General features: G+C 39.4%; 2 pseudogenes; both read left to right on the plus strand.

Annotated features, from left to right (window-relative positions):
- Positions 1 to 923: 923 nt before the first annotated feature.
- Positions 924 to 22195, plus strand: LOC149210950 (uncharacterized; annotated as a pseudogene).
- On the plus strand, positions 20984 to 21888 carry LOC149210951 (putative protein phosphatase 2C 11 pseudogene; annotated as a pseudogene).
- Positions 22196 to 22221: the final 26 nt, after the last annotated feature.

Consider the following 22221-nt stretch of genomic DNA (forward strand, 5'->3'; position numbering starts at 1 on the left):
TGGCAAAAAAGCATTCAAAAACGTAGTCATTGATGAAAAAGAGCATGACAAGCTTATGAATGGGAGTTAAGATGAGGAAAAGGAGTAGCTCAATATATTCCCAACTCAGTTGTCAAGATGGAGCACTTATATGACCTGCATGATAAATTTAAGAAGTTGACTAACTGAAAAATGCATAGCTCATCCATGAAGTATGAATTGGTCAACCTTGGAACCAAAGAAGACCCAAAAATTGTTAATTTGGGCTTGGGATGCTCACCACGAGAAAAGGTTGCATTTGATAAGCTGTTTAAAGAGTATAAGGACGTCTTTGCATGGACATATGGAAACTTAAAAACCTTCGATACCAGTGTTATGCAACATGTGATTCCATTGGAGAAGGATGTTAGGCTATACCAACAAAAGCTTCGCAAGATGCATCCAAGCCTGGAACCGTTGGTGAAGAAAGAATTAAACAAAATTTTGGATGCAAAAATCATTTTTCTTGTCAGGCATACCCACTGGGTAGCGAATCTCATGCCAATAAGAAATAAAAATGGAGACATCAGGTTATGTATCGATTTCAGAAACCTGAACAAAGCATCGCAGAAAGATAACTATCCTGTCCCTTCTATGGAACACATTCTTCAGTGCATTTCTTGGTCTGAAATGTTGTCCCTATTGGATGGTTTTTCGAGGTATAATAAAGTGTTGGTATCAAATGGAGATCAGCTTAAGATAACCTTCAACACTAAATGGAGCACTTACACATACTGTATAATGCCATTTGGACTTATTAATGCGATCACCACATTTCAGAGAGCTATGGACATATCTTTTTGAGGATTGATTAACAAATCAATAGTAGTGTACATGGATGACATTACTGTGTATTCGTATCGCAAAAGGGATCATATTTACCACCTAAAACAAATTTTCGAAAGATGGCGAAGATACAGAATATTGTTGAATCCCAAGAAGAGCGTCTTCGCAGTTACATAAGGGAAACTACTGGGTAATATCCTCTCTAAAGAAGGGTTTTTTATTGATCCTGAAAGAATAGAGACCATCATGAGAATACAACCCCCTACAAATAAAAGGGAAATGCAATCTTTCTTTGGGAAAATTAATTTCGTTAGGAAATTCGTTTCAGGTTTCGCAGAAACAGTGCGTTCGATGTAGATAATGATGAAGAAAGACATTATGTATAGGTGGAGCGATGAAGCTAAGAAATCATTTCAGCGTATTAAGGAGGAAATCGCAAAAGCTCTTGCGTTGGTTAGCCCCAATTTCGATAAGAAATTCTTCTTGTACACTTTCACTTTCGATGTTTCATATGCAACAATCCTCACCCAAAAAAATGATGATGGCAACGAAGTCCCTATTTCTTATATGAGCTGTAATATTCAGGGAGTAGAACTAAACTACCCAAACGTGGAGAAACAAGGTTTTGCAGTTTTTAAATCCATAAAACATTTCTACCCATATTTATTAAATGCTAGGACTAAAGTAATCATTTCCCATCCTGCTGTAAGAGCCCTCTTCGTGCAGAAAGAAATGGGTGAACGGAGAGGGAAATGGATAACCGCCCTTCAAGAATACGACCTTGATATTAAGCCCTGCGAAGATAGTTCGAGGGCAGGGATTGCATGATCTCATGGTAGAAGCCTTGGTGGATAAAAAAGGGGAATCTGAAGAACCAGAAGCGTAGAGCGTACAGAATGCACAAGTAGAATTCAGGGAGGAGCCCCTATGGATTAATGAGATGCTGATGTGTGAGCGCAAAACGTCGGAAGTCCCTTTGGACCCTGAGTTGTTGTATTACGACATACGCTTTTATTTAACATAGAGATCATGTCCTGAGCACATGGATGCATCACAAAGGAGAGCACTCAGATTTAAATCTAATCAGTATCACTTGGCCAATGACACATTATACAGAAAAAATTATGATGGAGTTTGGCTAAGGTGTTTGGAAAAGGATGATGCCGATCACGTCTTAAAAGAAATGCACAACGTCCCAACAGGTGGTCACTATGGAGGAGAGGCCACTGCTCACAAAGTATTAAGAGCTGGATATTATTGGCCCACAATGTTCAGAGACTCACATGCCCATGCTCGGAAATGCAACGTATGTCAAACTGCCGCAGGACGAGAAAGAAAGCTAGCCTTTCCCCTCAGGCCCATTATGATTTATCGCCCATTCCAGTAATGGGGCCTAGATGTCATAGGTGAGATCACTCCTTACTCTTCACAGCAACAGAATTATATACTCACGACAACTAACTACTTCACTAGATGGATCGAAGCCATCCCGCTTCGGAAGGTTAATGAAGATGAGGTAATATCTTTTATTGAGAAATTTATTATCAATAGGTTTGGCATCCCTGAGACTCTCGTTTTTTATAATGCTTCTTACTTTTCATCACTGAAATTCACTGAATTTGCTATCGATAAATCAATTCACATAAGGTATGCATCAAACTATTACCCCCAGGGAAATGGAGTTGCAGAGTCCTCAAATAAAAACCTCATCTGCATAATCCGTAAATCTGTCGCCGACAACTAGAGGAATTGGCACAACACTCTAACAAACACCCTTTGGGCTGATAGGGTCACCCCAAAAGTAGCATTAGGAAACTCCCCATACTTCCTCGTCTATGGACAAGAAGGCATCTTGCCTCCTAACGTTACCCTTCTCTCTTTACAGCTCTCCCAACCTTCGAGAGGGACCCATTCAACCTTACCTCAAAAAAGGATCAACCAACTGGTGAGGTTGGAGGAATTGAGAGATAAAACAAGAAATAAATTTAGAAATCACCAAATGATTGTGAAGAGATGGTTTGATCACCATCTAGTAGGAGATAAAGATTACCAAGTAGGAGAGCTAGTCTTGAAATGGGACAAGTTGAGTGAGCTAAAAGTTAAGCACACGAAATTCCAACGCTTATGGATGGGCTTGTTCCAAGTTGAGGAAAAAAATGGTTAGGGAACTTACAAGTTGAAAACTTTACAGGGAGAAACTGAAAAACTCCCTGTTAATGACCAATATCTTAAGAGATACTTCCAGTAGCCACCACATGGTGGTTACCTCCTGAGTAGGTTAGGATTCATTTTATTTTTGCTGTTAGCTTAAGTTATATTTTCGTATCATTCGTTCTTGTTTTTTCACAAAGTTTATTTTCCTTCTATTTTGAATTACATTCTTTTCCAGCCAATTGATTTCGGTCGGTCACTCTCATTTTCAACTTTATAACTCTCTTCAGATTTCCCTCATTCCCCACCTTCAGCTTTTTGCCTCCCTTAGTAACCTGCTGATGAGTTTGCTAATTCTAAATTCATCGTTACCTTGCAAATCAAGAAAACTTTCAATGAGGCTATGAGAACTGGAAAAACAACAGTGAAATTCAAATCAAAGCCACTCATTGACATCTGTTGGGAACTAGGTAGGATCTGTTGATAACCTGTATAGCCAGAGCATGTAGGAGCATATTTATAAAACGAAAAATGTGTAACCACAGATGGACTGGCATGGAGGAATGCTGCATTTTTAAAATCCCATCCATACCTAGCCTATACTTGTCTATGAGGTTTGAAGTCATTCTCCATTGGTTCTCTCGACCACACTAAAATTTCCAATATCTGTTATCTATAGGTAAACCTCCTCTCATGGGCTAAGCTTGCTGTCATATATCCTGTGGCAAATTTAATTGTGCTCTAGTCCTTGTGCTTGAAACTAGGAGGACTTATGTAAAAGAAAATGAAATGTTGAGTCCTTGTGCCATTCTCGGAGGACAGGTTGTTTGGGAAGCCGGTTGGAGTAGGGACTGTTGTTGGACTCAGAGTATTGGTTGACACAACAAGCCCAACCTTGCTTAAGCAGTTTAAAAATATGGAATGATCTATGATTGCGTCCCATTCAATCATATGAAAGTATAACATTGAAATTCTTACACAAAGTGCAGATAAACATATCTACATTAAGTTTGATGAGCGATAAAGAGCTGAGGTACACACCTAAACAGGTCTTGACAAACCGGTGATGGGCCCGAAAGGATTTTGAAAGTAGAAAATAGGTAAAGGAAGGTCAATAAATCCCATAATATTACCATTGGAGGATGCTTGTCAAAACCCTCTTAGTAAGTAGAAGTTATTTATCTTTATCCTGCCTAAAGCTATTAATGCTGAAGTGGAACCCATGCCTATCCTTCTACTAATCCAAAGTTTATTTGGTAACAGAGATAACTGGTTCGCCCAAGGGTTCACCATTTGATGTGGCCACAACCACCACCCTATTAAAACCTGCTCTGGTAGCAAATTTGAATGGGTCCCTTAGAAGTTTGATCTTTCATTTCTTCGAATGATAACTCTCCAAATGGTTTGTTTTTATTCCAGGGATTTTAACTCCCTGCCAAGTCAAATCTTCAATTCTTAATGGTTAAGACCCCCCTGAATAAATCTATGCGGCATGATTCATTTATAACCCAGTCTAGCCCTTCATTGATATCCTTCACTGGGACTTTTTCAATCCTCATAAACCTTCATGGTGCTCTATTCCCACACATATAACCAACCCCCACTCTTTACTATGGTTGTATATGGACTCAACCCTCAAAACCTTCTATCGCATCCTTATATCTACTTCAATGCTTTGATAATAGAAATACTATACAAATATGCATAACTTACCCTTTTCTCACTTCCTCGGTCTTTACACATATCTCGATGCATGCTTTCATCACTTTTCACAATCGCTTGACCACTCCTCCATCACATATCACTCTTCACATTGGTAAAGGCCTAAGTTCTATCTCCCATGAGTTACTGCGATATTATCAAGTTTCCAATCACATCAAATATCGCAATCGGCACTTTCAACACTAATACATAAGGCGCACCGCGATACACTGGACCCATTGGGATTATTAAACATAACACATATATTTTTTGGGTCTGCTTCTCCAATCGCAAATCGTAATTGGCAGAATTCAGTGTCTATACATAAAGCACGATGCGATATGGTAGACCCGCTGGAATTATTAACTGCAACACATATATTTTTCAGGTCTAGCCTATCGTAAATCGCAATTAGCGGAGCCCAAGGCTTAAACATAAGGCCCGATGCGATACGACGGACCCATCGAGACTATTAAACACAACTTATATATTTTTGGGTTTGGCCAATCGCAAATCGAAATTGGCAGTTGGAGAAAGTGAAGCAACATGCGATATGCGAAGGGGCGATTAGCGGACTTGATGATAACTATAGATCCCGGTGTATAGTATTTGATGTCTGGCCTTATGGTTTAGCTGCGGGTTTTCCTGCGTATTCCTATGTGTTTCGATAAAGTGTTGTGGTATGGGTTTTTAAAAGAAAATCCAATAGAGTGAATGGTCCACTTTTGAAGCATTGTCAAGCATAGAGAAAATTCTCTGCGTCAACAAATTGGCACTAGAAGGAGGGCCTGAACCGCCATCCATAGATTTTCATGATTTCATCTATAAATTTCGCGCATGGATTCGAAAAGATTAATGTATGGATCGCAAAGGTCAAAAATATCATTCCTCCCATTTGGAAGAACCTCATTTCAAAGAAGCAGAGATTCATCTATGTAACGTGTTTGGGTCACCCAAAGAAGAGAGACTGTGGGAGTATCCTGTTACTCAGGAATAACGAGTCAGAGTACTTACTTGAGCTTATGCTCGTTCCCTCTCTCAGCTGCCCATATTTCACTCCTTACCTCTGACAACTAGAATAAAACCAAGGGTCTTGCCCATAAGCGAAGAGACATCTACAGCCCCTTCTTTGGAAGATATTCTGCTAGAGTCCTTGCAAAGTATCTGCATTCATTGGGAAGAAATTCATGAGCATTCCCCCTCTAAAGGAAATCCGTGGCTTGATATGGAAAATTATAACAAAGAACGCCTCGAAGAAACCTTCAACGAGAACCTCCCTATCCATAATATGGCTAACGTTCCCCCTCCAGCTAGGAATCTGCCTCTACCACCTCCTCCAGGTGGGAATCAACCCCCACCTCCTCCAGGGGCACTCCCTCCCTGGCTAGCACAGGATGCCATAGTGGTACCTGGGCAACAACATGCCTTACCCAACAACATAGAAAGAGTATTGTCTAAATTCGACCCTTAGTGGGGAGACATCGCTGATAACCATATTCACTCTTTCTTCCTAGTCGTGCGCATGTTGGGAGTAGCTGATGAAGATGTAGTATGTCGCTTATTCCCTTTTACTCTGATTGGTGCAGCCTCCACATGGTACTTTATCTTGAGAATAGGATCGATCACCTCATGGGGTGCCTTTCAGCAGGCCTTCTTAGACAAGTTTAGCGATGATAAGATGCCTGTGGCCTTAGTTTTAGAACTATCCCGTTTAAAAATGCAAGCCAAAGAAGAGGTCAAGGATTTTAACATCCGGTTCAACACTTTGTTCAACAAAATCCTGGCTAATGCTAGATCTACTGATGAGGTGCTCATGGAATTCTACATCACTGCTCTCCCTGTCCCTACTTCGATGTGGGTCAAAAGGAGCAATGCACAAACCTTATAGGGTGCTATTGATGAAGCAGTAAAAGTTGAGAATGAAATGATCAGTCTCACAGCATGTCATCATACAACTGAGGAAAAGAAAGCCTCTCAATCATCCAAGAAGAATAATGGGAGTGATAACAAAGTGGTTGAGATCAAAGAAAAGGATACCACAGATGTGGAGGGTTTGCATCAAATCATTAAGAAATTGACGAACACAGTCATCGTTATGAAAAGGAACTCTGAAGAAAGTACAAATGGGAATGGAGGAGATTATAACAACAGAAAACCCTTCAAACCTTCCTATCATAAGAAGACAGAAGGTGGTCATGGTCAAATTGCGTTGCCTACTCCACCCAAAGAAGGGAATTTAAATATGGAAGAGTTGGCTCTTATCGGATCACTCCTTACTAAAGAAGAACCTATAGTAGAGATGGAGCCAGAATAAGAAAATGAGGAAGAATACCAAGTAGAAGAGCCTTTGGATGAGGAATCTCAAATTATGTAGGTTTTAACCCCATACAAAAATTACCTGCATACGAATTCTAAAACACAGAAAATAAACAATGCGAGAGCATAACACATAAAACACATATACACAAAGATTTTCCCCTGGATCCCAAAACCCGGACTACCAACTTGATTTTTTCATTATGTTCATTTCAATGTTACAATACATATTTATACATGCAAAGCATCCAATACCATGGAACGAAAACCATTGGGTCCAAAAAACATGTGTGAAAATCATGCACAAAACCATAGGTGGGACCCAATAAAGTGGGGTTACAGGTACCCCTCAAACCCCCTGTGACCTCCCCCACTCTAGCCCCCGGTTAACTTTGTGGGCTAGTCATGGCAAGAATATAACACAACCCAACATTGTCCCACTTGTTTTTTTCTTTCCACATGGGGCCACAAGAGATCTTAGTCATTTATCCAGCGCTGCAATGCCCATTGTTTCTCTACACGAAGAGAACTTCTCAGAGCTCACAGATCTTGTCAATGCATTTGCAGTATTCTTCAAAGTGTCCACCTTTACCAGCAACACCTTTTTGTCTTGTATCATATCCCTCACAAAGTGATACTGAACATCAATGTGCTTTATCTTTGAATGATATGTGGGGTTCTTTGCCAAGAAAATTGCACTTTGGCTATCACAGTCTAACCTTATAGCTTCCTGTACTAACCCTATACTTGAACACAATCTCTGCAACCAAACTGCTTCCTTGCTTGCATGAGTAGCTGCCATGTATTCTGCATCTGTAGTTGATAGTGCAACTACAGATTGTTTCTTACTCATCCAACTGACTGCACCTCCAAATAGGTTAAACACATACCCACTTGTAGATCTTGTCTGATCCAAATCTCTAGCCCAGTTTGCAACAACAAAGCCATGAATATCCAACACTCTATCCAATCCTGGTCTTCCTTGGTAGCACAAACCATAATCACTAGTGCCATACAAATAACTGAAAACCTACTTCACTATTGTCCAATGCTCCTTTCTTGGTTTTGACATAAACCTGCTTAATACTCCCACTGTATGTGTAATGTCTATTCTAGTACAGACCATTGCATACATCAGGCTACCGAATGCACTTGCATATGGAACACGGGACATGTCCTCTTCCTCTTCTTGTGTCTTGAGACACTGTTCAGCAGATAACCTCACACCTACAGGAGTAGGAACCTTCACCAGTTTACTATCCTGCATATTAAATCTCTGTAGTATTGTCTAGACATACTTCCTTTGGTTTAACCAGAGCTTCCTCTTTGCTCGAACTCTTTTAATTTCCATGCCCAAAATATAGTTTGCAGCACTAAGATCTTTCATGTCGAATTTGGAGGACAATTGGGTCTTCAAATCCTGGATAATTTCTTTGTCATTTCCAACCAGCAACATATCATCCACATACAAGACCAGATAAATAACACGGTCACCAATTAATTTAAAATACACATAGTGATCTGCTTTGGTTCTGGTGAAGCTAAGTCCCCGTATAAATGTATCAAATTTCTGATACCACATCCTTGGTGACTGTTTTAACCCATACAAAGACTTCTTTAACTTGCATACCAGTTCTTTCTTATCCTTCACCGCAAAGCCTTCAGGTTGCTTCATGTATATTTCCTCTTCCAGATCCTCGTGAAGAAATGCTATCTTCACATCCATCTATTCTACCTCAAAATCAAAAGAAGCAGCAACAGATAAAAGTAATCTAATAGAAGTTACCTTGGAAATAGGAGAAAAAATATCACCAGAATCAATTCCCAGCACTTGGGAATAACCTTTTGCTACCAACCGAGCTTTGTATTTCTCCACTTTTTCTTCTGCATTTGTCTTCTTTTTGAACACCCATTTTCTGCCAATGGGTTTCCTTCTAATCGGAAACACCACTAGATCCCAAGCCTCGTTTTTGTGCAAAGATGCCATTTCATCAACCATGGCCTCTTTCTAGAGTTTTCCGTCCTCTGAATCCACTGCTTCCTTCATAGTTCTAGGATCATCATCAGTAACAAACAAAACAAATTTTGAATAGGAAGTAGATGTACTATACCTTTCTGGCTACCTTCTTTCTCGAACTGATCTTCTCACAATCGGAGTTTGTGGCTCTTCATCTTCTAATTCCTCCTCTGCTGTAGAGTCTGATTCTTCCTCCTTTAGCTCAAACTCTATCTTCTTAGGTTCCTTTGGTTGAACTTCATGTTTAATAACATCTTTCACCTCTCTCAACACCACATCTTGGTTGTACACAACCTTCCCTATTACTGGGTTCCAAAATTTATAACCCTTTAAACCATTCTTATACCCAATAAAGATGCACTTTTCAGATTTACTATCCAACTTGGTTCGTTTCTCCTTTGGAACATGTACATATGAATCACATCCAAATACCCTTAGATTTGAAAGAGAGGGTTTCTTACCCATCCATACCTCTTGTGGAGTCTTATCTTCCAACGCTGATGAAGGTGACTTGTTGACCAGGTAACATGCAATATCCACCGCCTCTGCCTAGAATTCTTGTCCTAACCCGGCACCACTGAGCATGATTCCTTCCCTTTCAATCAACGTCTTGTTCATTCTTTCTGCAACTCCATTTTGCTGAGGTGTATATGGAGTAGTCTTCTGTCGTGATATACCACACTTCTTACATAATTCTTCAAATTCCTTGCTGCAAAACTCTCCACCATTATCTGTCCTCAGCACCTTTATCTTCTTCTCTGTCTGATTTTCCATGAGAGCCTTAAATTATTTAAACCTGTCAAAGATTTCAGATTTCTTCTTAAGGAAATATATCCATGTATTCCTTGAGAAGTCATCTATAAATGATCCATAGTACACATACTTACCTACTGATGGAACCTTCATAGGTCCAAACACATCACTTTGCACAAGCTCTAATATCTGTTTTGCCCTCTTACTACCAGAGGGGAAACTCACCTGATTCTACTTCCCTTATACACAATTTTCACAAAAATAAAAATCCAAAGAGCTATTACTCATACCTTCTACCATACCTTTACCATGAAGTATTTGAAGGCCTTTCTCTCCAATATGTCCAAGCCTTTGATGCCACAACATGGTCTTCTCTCCAGAGACCACTAGATTTTCTTCTCGACTTTCAGGAACCACAGAACTGTTGCAACCATCAACAACAGTGCTACCTTGCAGCTTGTACAGTGTTCCAATCTAAACTCCCCACATCAATACCAGTTCTCTCCAAACCAGTTTGTAGGTATCCTTCTCGAACACTATTTTTAGACTTGCATCATCCAACTAGCTTACAGAAATTAGATTTATGGCCAATGCAGGAATATGCAGAACACTCGGAAGTGTTCTAACCCTTGCACCTTGCAACTTCAATTTTACTTTTCCATGACCAATGATTCTAGCCTTCCTGTTGTCCCCCAAGAAGACATCACCACTATCGTATTTCTCATACTCGCAGAACCACTCTCTATGGGGAGCGCAGTGAAAGGATGCACCTGAGTCAATCAACCATGCCTCATGATCTACATGTGTACTTGAAGAAGCCAAGTACACATCCCCACCTTCATTTGAGGTGGTTTTTGTCTCTGCAGAAGGAGCATCATCAGATTCCTTTCCTTTGTCAAGCGCTTTATATTTATAGTCCCTTTTGTAGTGCCCATCCTTTCCGCATTTCCAGCACACCACCTTTACAAGTTTTCCAGGAGATTTAGATCCCCCTCTAGATTTAGATCTCCCACTCAATGACTTATTTTTGTTTTTGTTCTAGGACCATCCTCATACAAACAAGGCATCACTATTCTGGCTCTACCTATTTTTCTGTCTCATCTCCTCCGTCAGCAAGGATGAGACTATTTCATCAAACTGCAAGGCAGTTGCATTGCTACCTTTTGCAATAACGAGACTATCCCACGAATCTGGTAGAGAGCACGACAAACTGATGCACTTATCTTCATTTGAAATTTTAATATCAACAGATGCTAACTGACTTACCATAGTATTAAATTCATTCAGATGCTCTGTCACCGAGTCTCCATCTTTCATCCTCAGGTTATACAACTTTTTCCATAGGAACAGTTTATTCACCAGAGACTTAGATTGGTACAAAGTGTTGGCATTATGGCACAGGTGTTGTCCTTGATGGCAACTCTCTCTGGTGACAGATCTCAGTTCAGGGTTTCAGAATGAAGGAAAAGACATATACGCAGGTTCACCTAGACTAAGGCGCATATACACGCGGGTTAGACGCTACAAAGGCACGTATGTGTATACACGCACTTTCACACAAGGAAAAGCGCGTATATGTTGGAGAACTTACCTTTGGTCCATGGTAGTTAGTCCTTGGTATTTGAACCTATGGTTTTGGACCATGGTATCTTATCGGAAGTGGTGATCCCAAGTATTGGGTCCATAGTATTGTGTTATTATGGTTTCGGATCGTGGTATTGTGAAAGGCCTAAGACTATAAAAAAGGAAGGAGATAATTTGGCAAAGGATCATCTGAACTAATTGAATATCTAATAAGTACTAGATCTGAAATAATGGTGATTGGGGTTATGGTGCATATCTGGATCTGAATGAAGGAGGAACCTTAGCGCAAAGAGAAGGATAAGTTCTATTGATGGGTCATAATCTTAAGGCTTGAATGGTAGTATCTTTGTATGATTTTGATCTGTTATATGTGGCGCAGGCTTGATCTATAAATCTGATAATCTGGGTTAATTACTATCTGAATATTTGAAAGAGTGAATTATCCTTTATAAATCTGTACGCACGTTCAGGGAAGCGAAGGCGCGTATACACGCTGGTTCAGTGAATACAAACAACGTATACGCAGGTTGGTCCACACTCAGAAGCGTATGCACGCAAGTTTCAGGTTATTGAAGTAGTGTATATCTTTTGAGTTGTGATCTAGCTACTTCTATTTATTGCTGTAGTGGTCTGGGTTCAGAATTTGGTGTGTTATTACTGTTACTGTGTTTTTGGGTACTGCTGTCAGAGAAGTATCTACTTGATTCAGTTCAAATTGGTGAAAAGGAGATTGTTTGATGCAGAAATTCTTGATGATTGATTGATGTTCATGGATCGAGTCTGAAAATTTATGAAACGTGGTCCCTGGAAGAAAGAGAAGGTTGTAGCCTTCTGTAGGCCAACACCTACATACTAGTATCTTGTCTAGTGCAAGAGCTAAGGGGGTTGTAGCTCCCTTCGAGGAGAAGCTGGAGAACGAGAGAGGGTTGTATCCCTCTGCAGGTTGCAGCCTGCGTATTGGTAAAAGACTGCACTAGTACATTGTAAAAAGAAGTTTCTAATTAAAAGAAGATAGAGACAAATTGCAGCAGGTGGTTTTCACCCACATTGGGTTTCCACCTTATATCTTGTGTTCTTATGTGTGATTGTCTTCTACTTTGTTTTACTGTTTCTGGTTACTGGTTATTTAATTCTGATACATAGATTAACAATCAACATCTGAAAGATAAAGTAAATTATAAGTTTGCATTGTATACACGAGTTTCCTTCTACATAGTTGCGTATATACGCGGATTTAATTAACTGAAGTAGCGTATATTATCTGGATTTGAAAGAGGGAATATTTGACTTGATAATACTGATTCACCCCCTCTCTCAGTATTATTTCCAACAATTGGTATCAGAGCCAGGTCCTTCTGAAGAAGCTTGATCGCTTGAAGGAAGATCCATCATCATGAGCAACTACGAGAGAGAAGCATCAATCAGGCCACCAATTTTTGATGGGACCAACTTCGTCTATTGGAAGGTAAGAGTCACAGCCTATCTGCAATCTCTTGGTACAGAAGTCTGGGATATCATAGATACAAGGTACACTTTTCCATTAGCGACTCCTACAAATCCGGCTGAGAAGAAGAAATATGAAACAAATGTAAAGGTTGTCAATACTCTATTAGGATGTCTATCTCAATCAGAATTCGTGAAGGTTATGTAGTATAAATCCGCAAAAGAAATATGGGACAAGATTGTTCTGAGCTATGAAGGAGATGAACAGGTAAAACGAGCAAAACTTCAAACCCTTAGAATTCAGTATGAAAATCTCAGAATGCACAATGATGAAAGTGTGGCTAACTATTTCCTTCATGTAGATGAGATTGTTAATTGTATGAAAAATTTGGGTGAAGAAATAAAAGAGGCTGTTGTGGTTGAAAAGGTTCTAAGATCTTTGTCCCCTAGGTTTGAATCTAAAGTTTCTGCAATAGATGAAAAAGAGAATCTACGAAACCTTACCATGTCACAACTGCACGAAATTCTGACTGCTTATGAAATGAGGAAAGGAGGACAATCAGACAGGAGAGAAGCTATCTTCAAGGCTTCAGGCAAAGGAGATTACTATGAGTCAGGACACGTGTCAGAAGAAGAAGAAGAATCAAATTTTGTCAAAAACCTTCAACGAGGTGCTGGACGATTTCATGGTAAGTTACCTTTCAAATGCTTTTCTTGTGGAAGAGTCGGTCACTATGCTGCCAAATGTCCTCATAAGGATAAGATTGACAAGGGGAATAAACCTGTTAGATGGAACAAGAAACAGAATGCAAATAAGAAAAGCTATTACACTCATGAAGATAGTGATAGACTTTCAAATAGTGACGAAGATGAACGAGGTAATAATTATAAACTTTTAATGGCTTTTGAATATGATGATTACATGGATGCTACAGATGAAGAAGGTCTTTATGAAGAGATTTCTAAACTCAAAATTTGTTTAGAAGAGAAAAATGTGATTATTGATTCTTCGCAATGTCAACTGGCTGAAAGGGAAAAACATCATGAAAAATTGGAATGTGAAATTGTGGGACTTAGAAAAGGGATTGAGAAAACTAAAGCTCTTAATCTTAGATTTGTTAAAGGATCTGAAACTCTATATGAGATTATCAATGTGTAGCGTTCCCCACTAATCAAGACAGGTCTGGGATATAATGAAGAAGCATCTCAAGCGCAGAAACCATCCACCTCAAAAGGTTATCTTGATGCAGCAAGGAGGAATGAAAAAAAGCGCAATGGAGATCACCAGGTAAAATAGGGACGATTTACATCAAGAATAAAAAAATATTACCAGGTAAATCGGGGGCAATCCACCTTAAGGATGAACAAAAGCTACAACCAGCCACAGGCAAAATCTTCTCATTTTGCCTCAAGAATGGATGACAACAGAAACTACAATCATTTGGCTGGTAGATTTGATAATCGCAGGAGTTTCTTCAATGGCCAATGTTTCTCTTGCCATAGCTTTGGCCACAAAGCAGCTCAATGTGTTGCCTATAAAACAATCATTACTAGAGAGGCTCAAAAACAAAGAAGTATGACTGGAATCACGAAAAGGACCTATAACAACTTTTCCGCCCTTGAAAATGAAATTGAATGTTCTATTTTTAATAACTTTGGTCATGAAGATTCTGAATGCGGGAGCAGGTTTCGGAAGACAACTCAGAAGGAACAAATCTCAAGTGCCAGAACATGGAGAATGAAGAAACCGCAACCAGAAAGATGTGGGATAGCTTTATATGCAGAAGGATAGGAAAATCAATGGTACATCGACAGTGGATGTTCGAAGCATATGACAGGTGATAAAGAAGAACTTCAATCATATAGTGCTTTAGAAAAAGGAAAGAAAGTTTCTTTTGGAAATGATACCCTTGCAGTCATAAAAGGAAAAGGCACTGTTCAGTTGAAAGAAAGAGTCAAAGTTGGAAATGTTTTGTATGTTGATGGCTTGAGGCATAATCTACTGAGTGTCAGTCAGATGTGCGATCAAGGAAATGAGGTAATATTTCGATCAAATGGATGTAGTGTTCGTGATCTTGATAGAGGAAAAATAGTGATAAAAGGCATAAGAACTCCAATTAATTTATACATATTTGAAGAAGGACAACAACAATGTTATTTTAGCAAGAATGATGAACACTGGTTATGGCACCGGAGGTTGGGGCATCTAAGCTTTTCACAAATAAGGAAAGCATGCAAATACCAGGCATTTCGTGGTCTTCCAGACATCAAAATTCTAGACAATACAATATGCAAATCATGTCACTTTGGTAAGCAAACCAGAACTAACTTCCTTGAGAAGGAAGGATCAGCTAGCAGGCCTCTTGAACTAGTCCATACAGATGTATGTGGTCCATCTAGGAAAAGGTCACCTCGAGGAGAAGAATACTTTATATTATTCATTGACGACTTCTCTAGGATGGTTTGGATAGGAATTATGAAGCACAAAGACGAAGCCTTCGAAAAATTCAAATCTTTCAAATCCTTGGTTGAAAACGAATCAGATCACAAAATTAAGTGCCTTAGGTCTGATAGAGGTGGGGAGTTTACCTCAAATGAATTTTTCAATTTTTGTGAAGAACATGGAATAAGAAGGGAGTTCTCTACAGCTAGGACTCCTCAGCAAAATGGAGTAGTGGAAAGGATGAACAGAACGGTTCAACAAATGGCTCGTTCTATGCTTGATGAGTCTGGAACTCCCGCAACCTTCTGGGGTGAAGCTGCATTTGCTGCGGTTGTTATTCTCAACAAAACAAATGTCCGGGTGAACAGAACTCAAACTCCTCATGAGCTCTGGTATGGTGAGACTCCTTCGGTAAAACATTTTAAAATTTTTGGAAGAAAATTCTATATTAAGAGTAATGATGAAAATCTTGGCAAATTTGAACCTAGAGCAGATGAAGGCATTCTCCTTGGTTATTCTCCCCACAGCAAAGCATATAAGTGTTACAATAAAAGACTTGGAAGAATTGTTGACAACATTGATGTAGTGGTTGATGAAGAAGGAAACATTCCTAGGCAAGTAAATTATGAAAATATCGAAGAGGATGAATACCATCCTTCAAATCAGACTGATGATGAAGAAGAACCTCAAGAGACACCAGAGGAACAGATAAGGATAGAAGAGAAGACTCCATCCAGGTACGTTCAGAAGAATCATCCAGAATCTCAAATTTTGGGGCAGAAAGAGGCTGGTATACAAACAAGAAAAACAATTGCAGAAGCCTCAAGCTATTTGGAATTTCTCTCCTCCACTGAACCACAAAATTTAAAAGAGGCATGCAAAGATGAATGCTGGGTCAACGCAATGGATGTAGAACTTGAGTAGATCGAAAAGAATAACACTTGGGAGTTGGTTCCTAGACCAAAAGATAAGAATGTCATAGGGACAAAATGGATCTTTAAAAACAAGTTGAATGAAAATGGGGAAGTGATTAGAAGCAAGGCTAGACTTGTTTGTAAAGGGTATGCTCAACAAGAAGGAATAGACTTTGAAGAAACTTTTGCTCCCATTTCTAGACTTGAGCCCATCCGAATGTTCCTTGCTCTCTCAAGCTTTTAGAAGTTCAAAGTATTTGAAATGGACGTGAAATTAGCCTTTCTAAATGGAGACTTAGAAGAAGAAGTGTACATTGAGCAACCAGATGGTTTCATTCTTGGGAATGATCCAAATCTTGTATGCAGAGTAAAAAAGGCTCTCTATGGTCTTAAACATGCTCCAAGGGCTTGGTACTACCGTTTGGACAAATATCTTCATCAACAAGGTTTTTCAAAAGGATCAGAAGATAGAAATCTTTATATAAAAATTGAAAATGACAAATTGCTAATACTTGTTGTGTATGTAGATGATATTATCTTTGGCAGCAATGAAGAAGCTATGAGTCAAAGCTTTGCCTTGGTGATGCAAAAAGAATTCGAAATGTCCCTGCTTGGAGAACTGACATATTTTCTTGGATTGCAAATCCAACAAAATGAAGGCGGTATCTTTTTGTCTCAAACCAAGTATCTCAAGCAGATCCTGAAGAAATATGGCATGGAAGATGCAAAACCAGTATGTACCCCTATGGTTACAGGATGCAGCCTCAGTGCAAATGATGAATCAGTGGTAGTGCATCAACCAACCTATATATCCATGATTGGAAGTCTTCTTTATTTGACAGGCACTCGACCAGACATCATGCATGTAGTGGGAATAGTTGGAAGATTTCAAGCAAATCCTAAGGAAACCCATCTTCAGGTAGTGAAGAGAATTTTCAAGTATCTTCAAGGAACTCAAAACTATGGCTTATGGTATCCTAAAGATACAGATCTCACTTTTCATGCTTAAACAGATGCAGATTGGGCTAGAAGCGTGGATGAAAGAAAGAGCACAAGTGGTGGTGCATTCTTTATGGATTCCAGATTAGTATCTTGGTTTAGCAAGAAACAGAGTTCGATTGCTTTATCTACAGCTGAAGTGGAATATGTGGTTGCTGCATCTTACTGCACTCAACTCCTTTGGATGATGCAAACCTTGCAGGATTTTCAGATCACTTGTACGCCACCTATCTCCATCTTATGTGATAATACAAGTGCAATCAGCAATTCAAAGAACCCAGTCATGCATTCAAAGACCAAGCACATACCGATCAAGTATTGCTTTCTCCGGGAACAGGTGTTGACACAAAAGGTAAAATTGGAGTATGTTCCTTCTAAGGAACAAGTTGATGATATTCTCACCAAACCACTGCCCAGGTAAAGTTTTGAATACCTCAGACAGAAGCTGGGAGTAGTTGATGCATCATCTTGCTGTTAAAACTTGTCTGTTTCAGAGAAAAATGGGTGTACGTGAGTTTCCTGAGGAGGATCCGTGTACATACACCGGTTTGTGCAGAGACAATCGCGTATATGGAGGTTTGATGGATATCAGTAGGGACAGGCTCTGGTTGAAGATATTCTGATATGGGTCTGGCAGAGACCATCTGGCACAGGTTCAGGGGGAGCAGATAAACTTCTAATGATGCATTGTTGGCATTATCTTAGAAGCTTTTGATTCTAAGCTGTTGTTGGTTTCAGGTGGAACAGAGGTAGAGGGAGAACAAAAGGAAATCTTGGTTGCTGATCTGAATGGTGATTGACAAATGCTGCTGATATCAGTTATTGGTGACTTTCATAAGTCTTGCTCTAGTTATTTCGTCTCTATGTCATGTATCTCTTTTAAGGTGTCAAGGTCATGTAACGGCCTATTTTGGTTTCCCCACTATGCCTGGGATGAAGATGTAATGTACTTGGTTGTCATATGTAAATTTCTGATGTATCCCCACTTGGTTGGGTGGATGATCCTCACTTAGTTGGATGATGGATGTATGTTTTGAGTCTTTTGGTGATAGGAAGGTCTTTTATGATGTATATGTCATCGTTCTTCTTGAAGAACATCTTTTTGCAGATCTTGCCTACAGTTAGGGGGAGCATGGTCAGCACATCAGGGCAGAGATTTTAGCATGTACTCAGAGGGGGCACAACCCTTTGCCCTTGATGACAAAGGGGGAGAATGACTTTGAGGATCTTGGGGTTGCCATCAAGACTAAAGGGGGAGATTGTTGGCATTATGGCACAGGTTTGGAGCTATGGCACAAGTGTTGTCCTTGATGGCAACTCTCTCTGGTGACAGATCTCAGTTCAGGCTTTCAGAATGAAGGAAAAGACATATACGCAGGTTCACCTAGACTAAGGCACGTATACATGTGGGTTAGACGCTACAAAGGCGCGTATGTGTATACATGCACTTTCACTCAAGGAAAAGTGTGTATATGTTGGAGAACTTACCTTTGGTCCATTGTAGTTAGTCCTTGGTATTTGAACCTATGGTTTTGGACCATGGTATCTCATTAGAAGTGGTGATCCCAAGTACTGGGTCCATAGTATTGTGTTATTATGGTTTTGGACTGTGGTACTGTGAAAGACCTCAAACTATAAAAGAGGAAGGAGATCATTTGGCAAAGGATCATCTGAATTAATTGAATATCTAATAAGTACTAGATCTGAAATATTAGTGATTGGGGTTATGGTGCAGATCTGGATCTGAATGAAGGAGGAACCTTAGCGCAAAGAGAAGGATAATTTCTATTGATGGGTCATAATCTTAAGGCTTGAATGATAGTATCTTTGTATGATTTTGACCTTTTATATGTGGCACAGGCTTGATCTATAAATCGGATAATCTGGGTTAGCTACCGTCTAAATATTTGAAAGAGTGAATTATCCTTTATAGATCTGTACGCAGGTTTAGTGAAGCGAAGGCGCATATACACGCTGGTTAAGTGAATACAAACAGTGTATATGCAGGTTGGTCCACACTCAGAAGCGTATGCACGCAGGTTTCAGGTTATTGAAGTAGCGTATATCTTTTGAGTTGTGATCTAGCTGCTTCTGTTTATTGCTGCAGTGGTCTGGGTTCAGAATTTGGTGTGTTATTACTGTTACTGTGTTTTTGGGTACAGCTGTCAGAGAAGTATCTACTTGATTCAGTTCTAATTGGTGAAAAGGAGATTGTTTGATGCAGAAATTCTTGATGATTGATTGATGTTCATGGATCCAGTCTGAAAATTTATGAAACGTGGTCCCTGGAAGAAAGAGAAGGTTGTAGCCTTCTGTAGGCTAGCACCTACGTACTAGTATCTTGGCTAGTGCAGGAGCTAAGGGGGTTGTAGCTCCCTTCCAGGAGAAGCTGAAGAACAAGAGAGGGTTGTAGCCCTCTGCAGGTTGCAGCTTACGTACTGGTAAAGGACTGCACCAGTACATTGTAAAAAGAAGTTTCTAATTAAAAGAAGATAGAGACGAATTGCAGCAGGTGGTTTTCACCCACATTGGGTTTCCACCTTATATCTTGTGTTCTTGTGTGTGATTGTCTTCTACTCTATTTTACTGTTTCTGGTTACTGGTTATTTAATTCTGATACATCAATTAAAAATCAACATCTGAAAGATAAAGTAAATTATAAGTTTGAATTGTATACGCGGGTTTCCTTCTACATAGTTTCGTATATACGCGGATTTAATTAACTGAAGTAGCGTATATTATTTGGATTTGAAAAAGGGAATATTTGACTTGATAATACTGATTCACCCCCCCTCTCAATACTATTTCCAACACAAAGTCCCTAACTTTTCCCACTGTTATCACCTAAGAAACAATTTCTAAATTGCTCACATCATTTTGATTGTAAAAGTTTGGTGTTAGTCCGGGTTTAGTTTTCTTCCAAATTTGCTTTAGTATCTAAGTCCTAGGAGTCTTGGTGGTATGGTTAAATAAAGATCAAACACTCCATTCTCATTCATCACTGATTCCACAACTCACATAGATTCCATGTATCAAATTTGTTTTAAGCTTTTTATGTGTTACGAAACTGTCTAGGTGTTTTCGTAGTACAAAACCCAGAATTTGCACTGGCTGCGCTATGAAATCAGGGATTCATTCAGATCCATAGCAAATTTCACCCAGATGTCATATCTATCAAAACTCGTTATGTTTACATGAATAGTTGTCAGATTATACACTTCGTCTATCATATCCAACCGCTTATCCTCATCATTAGGTCATTAGGTGTCTTGGTACTGGAACATGTTTGCAGCTATACTTTGCTCTGCGGTTTTGGTCGTTTAATTAGGATTTTCGAAATGGTATTAGAGCAATCAGGGAAATGTTCTTCTAGGTTTTGCATCTATTCTTTGGATTTGGGGCAGTCTGAAACTATTCCTTGTAAACAATCTTGAGCTCAGTTTTATTTTTCTAGTGGTCTTGATCCAGTGCATTTTCATGATATCCTGTATCGTGTTCCATTCTTCATACACATATTGATCAAGAGCACTTGGTATGGGAATGAAATTTTTTTCCATCTTGGCAAAAGGTAGCAATAGTGAAGCTCCGTTTCTTCTTTTGTTACTTTTCATTGGTCACACAGTTGGGATGCTTATTTCTTTTGTTTTAGACCGAGAAGGTGGATATAGCTTCTTCAACTCACTGTCCCAATTGCTCCTGAATGACGTAACTCAAAGTGGTCCACGTGAGCAATTATTTACGCTGCCCTTACTTAAACAAGTGCCAAATCTCAGAAACATCTTATCAGGTATCCTAAATTTAAAAGTCACTAAGAAAAAGGAACTTGATGAAACTATCTATCAGAAGGTTGTTCTAAAATATCTTCATACACATGTTTTGAACAGTGAGGCCTACACAAATGGTGATTTATGTGGAAGTCTTCGAAGAGCATTTTATAGGATGGATGAGATGATGCATGGGCAAAGGGGTTGGAGGAAATTAGCTATACTAGGGGATAAGTTCAACAAATTCACTGGCTTATTAGAGGGATTTATTTGGTCTTCTTCTCCAAGAAACATAGAGAACAAAGATAACGATCTAGAAGATGACTGGCATTTGAACAGGGACCACATGCTAATTTTTCTGGGCCAACTTCTGGAAGCACGACATGTGTTGCAATTTTTCAAAATAATCAGCTTATTGTGGCAAATGCTGGTGATTCCCGTTTTGTCCTCTCAAGAAAGGGTCAGGCATACAACTTGTCATGAGATCACAAGCCAGAGCTTGAGATTGAAAGGGATCGAATTCTTCGAGCTGGAGGATTCATTCATGCTGGACATATCAATGGAAGCTTAAATTTGGTGAGGGCTATTGGAGATATGGAATTCAAACAAAACAAATTTCTCCCTGTTGAAAAACAGATTGTAACTGCAAATCTAGATACAAATGTTGTGGAGCTACATGAGGAGGATGAGTTCATTGTCTTGGCATGTGATGGAGTCTGGGATGTCATGTCTAGCCAACAAGTTGTGGACTTTATACATGAGCACATTAATGTTGATGATAAACTTTCAATAGTCTTTGAAAAAGTTCTTGCCAAATGTCTTGCACCATCAACAGCTTTAGGTGAGGGTTGTGATAACATGACCATCATCATAGTGCAGTTCAAGAAGAGATCTGAAAATAAATGCAGTGGAAACCCTGAATTATCATCTTAAACTTTATCATGAAATTGAGAATTCATGTATATGTATTTACTATTTAGATACTACTGCTGCCTATTCATAGCTACAAAATGCTACCCGCAGAGCTCTTGGTGGTTTCGCTGGTGGATTTTGTGGAGTTTCTGGCCTGAAATCCAATTGGCCTCCTGTTATAACAAACACCACCATACCTGCCAATAATTCGTCCAACAAAATTGGATTCTCAGATACCTCATTTGCTGACTCTTGGCCATATAGCTTAGGTGTTTTCATATCCTCCAGAGTAGACAACAATGTGGATAATATACTAAGTACAAGCGTTGGATCCTATTCATATGTGAATTCTGATTCGAATTTGCACAATCAAATCCATTCTAGGGCCATTTGAGCTTTCAACGTTGTCTGTTACTGAGT

The sequence above is a fragment of the Pinus tabuliformis genome, chromosome 1_2 (genome assembly GCF_031772625.1).
Source record: "Pinus tabuliformis cultivar Carrire ecotype Pingquan chromosome 1_2, CPIR1, whole genome shotgun sequence".
NCBI lineage: Eukaryota > Viridiplantae > Streptophyta > Pinopsida > Pinales > Pinaceae > Pinus > Pinus tabuliformis.